Raw genomic sequence first — 3,231 nt, forward strand, 5'->3', positions numbered from 1 at the left:
CCATTATTTCCAATGGGTCTTCCAGCGTCTCCCATTGTTTCCAATGGGCAATCCTGTCCTTCCTTTTAGTACATCCCGGCTGTCCCATGGGCTCCAGGCCATTTCTGTTTCTGCACAGGATTGCCAATTTCCAAGTGGTAGCTGAAGATCTCCTGGGATTACAACTAGTCTCCATCTGACAGAGATGAATTCACCCAGAGAAAATGTCCACTTTGGAAAGTGGACTCTATGGCATTGTACCCTGTTGATGTCCCTCTCCTCCTTAGACACCCCCGCCCCCAAATCTGGATCTGGCAGCCCTATATCTGACACAATAAAACGCGTCCATCTTTTACCATCTATTTTCGATGCAACAGACTCATAACACTGTCCTATGCTGTGGAAGCTTCCTGGGTAACCCTGGGCCAGTCACACACTCTCCGCCTAGCCTGCCTCACAGGGTTGTTGTGTGGATAAAAGGGAGGAAAGAAGAACTATGTAAGCCACTTTGGGTCCCCATTTTGGTACCCCATATAAGCACCTAGGGTTGCCACCCTCCAGGTGAGGCCTAGAGATCTCCCGCTTTTACAACTGATCCACAGCTGACACAGATCAGCTCCCCTGGAGAAAATGGCTGCTTTGAAGGGTGGACTCTATGGCATTGGATCATGCTGAGGCCCCTCCCCTCCCCAAACCACGCCCTCTCCTGGATCCACCCCCAAAGTCTCCAGGTATTTTCCAACCCAGACCTGGCAACCCTATGAGCACCACAGAGCACTGAGATCTACAAATCAACACCTCTTGGTAGTCCCTGGACTTGCCTTGACTAGGGCCAGGGCTTTTTCAGCCATGGTCCCTACCTGGTGGAATGAGATTAGGGCCCTGGGGGATTTATTACAATTCCGCAGGGCCTGTAAAATGGAGCTCTTCCGCCGGGCTTTTAGTTGAGGTAAGCGGGCATGTCCCCCCCCTCTTCTGATTGGCCTCCCATCAGTGTCCTGAATTTGAACAACCATCTGGGAACTATACCATCGGTTTCAGCTACTGAGCTACTAATTGGATTCTACATGGTATTTTATGATTGTATTATGATTGTATTGTTTTAATCTTGCTTTAAGTTGGTTTTAATTGCTATTGTATATTGTTTTAACATTGATGGAACCTGCCCTGAGCCAGCTTGCAGGGAGGGTAGGATACAAGTTTAATAAAATAAATAAATAAATAGGAGAAAAAAGGGGGGTATAAATGAATTAAACAAATAAACACTGGCCTGGTATTTCTTGTGAAGCATTGCAGTTTCTTCTTGAGGAGGAATTACACACAATGCACAGTTCCCTGATATATAAATGCAATGCAGTGCCTGGGATGCAATTGGAATGGGAAAACCAGCCCAGGAGGAAGAAGCTGTTCCATCCATCTCTCTGCCCTAGCTGCTTATTTGATGGAAAACCACCCCCACTCAAGTGAGGGAGGGGGGGAGAAGGCAGACATGTCTCCTTAAGTTTTCCCCAGCAGGGGTAAAAATAGCTTGGGCTGCCATGGAAAGGTGAGGGGGAAATTCCCCCACTGGTGGCTTTCAACATCCAAAATGGTGTGCAGACTCTAATCTGGGAGAACCGGGTTTGATTCCCCACTCCTCCACTTGCACCTGCTGATGTGACCTTGGTTCAGTCGCAAGCTCTGGCACAGCTGTCCTTGAAAAAGAGCAGTTTCTGTCAAGAGCTCTCTCAGCCCCACCCCACCTCACAGGGTGTCTGTTGTGGGGAGGGGAAGGGAAAGGAGTCTGTAAGCCGCTCTGAGACTCCTTTGGGTAGTGAAGGGTGGGGTATAAATCCAATCTCTTCTCTTCTTCTTCTTACAGCATTCTCCCGTTCTCCATTTGATCCTCACAACCATTTTGTGAGGTAGTCTGTGCTGAGCAAGTGTGACTGGCCCAAGGTGACCGAGCAAGCATCCACAGTAGAATGGGGAGATTTGAACCTCGGTCTCCCAGACACTCAAACCACACCGGCTCTCAGTTTTATTTACTTATTTGCCGTCAAGTCTCAGCTGACTTATGGCAAAGCCCATGGGGTTTTCAAGACAAGAGATGTCCAGAGGGGTTTTTGCCCTTGCCTGCCTCTGCCTAGCAACCCTGGAATTCCTTGGCAGTCTCCCATCCAAGTACTAACCAGGGACAACCCTGCTTAGCAGCTGAGATCTGATGAGATCAGGTCGGGCCTTTTCACAATTGCATTTTTAAAAAACCAGTTACCACCAGAGCGTTTCTTGTTTCTTCATTCCTGTCCACTGTAAATCATACCGCCTAGTTTGGCCCTCGGGGAATGCCTTTAGAAGACAAATTTTGGAGTATGTGTGGGTGTGGGGTGAGTAGGTGCATCTTGTCTGTAGCATGCCTTCATACAGAAATGGACGTTGTGCATAAGGCCTCCCATTTCACACGCTTCAGCTGCTTGAGGTTGTTCTAAGCGGTTTATCTATTGCAGTTTTACACCTTCCTCTTACATAGTTCTTCTGTTTTCCATTTCATCTTCACAACAACTCTGGGAGACAGGTTAGGCAGAGAAACTGGCCCAAGGTCACTCAATTGCTGAGCAGTCGGGTTAGAACGGATAAAAGGAAGTACTTCACCTGAAGAGTGATTAACACATGGAATTCACTGCCACAGGAGGTGGCGGCGGCTTACAAGCATGGCTTCAAGAGAGAATTGGATAAACATATGGAGCAGAGGTCCACCAGTGGCTATTAGCCACAAGGTTGTTGACATCAGGGGTCATTTCGTAGAAAAAGAGCTAGGGGGACTCATTAGCATAACTCATTAGCATATGCCACACCCCCTGACATCACCGGAAGTGTGTCCTCCCCACAGCCGGCGGCGACCTCCAGCGGGCACCAGCAGGGAGCTCCAGGCCCCGCCCTCCCACACCTCACCCGGGGGGGATGGCGTCCCCCCGCGTCCCCCCCCCAAATGACCCCTGGTTGACATACTGTTCTGTATGGGGACAAGATGACAGCCTGGTAAGTTTAAATGGTGTAGATCATCCTGATCTGGCATGACAGCAGAGTGAGTCACATGATATGTCACCAGGTACAGGGGAAGTGATGTGTGGGGAGGATGTGGACAGTGCAGCAAAGCTCAGACTGAAAACGGGGATCTTTGGAGGATACAGGGCTGGATTAAGGCCAACTGATGCCCTAAACACAGCCCAACAATGGTGCCCCTCGTCCCTTCCACTGCTTCACTGACAAGAC

This window comes from Gekko japonicus, unplaced genomic scaffold, assembly GCF_001447785.1.
Source record: "Gekko japonicus isolate JY-2015 unplaced genomic scaffold, Gekko_japonicus_V1.1 scaffold2027, whole genome shotgun sequence".
Classification (NCBI taxonomy): Eukaryota; Metazoa; Chordata; class Lepidosauria; order Squamata; family Gekkonidae; genus Gekko; species Gekko japonicus.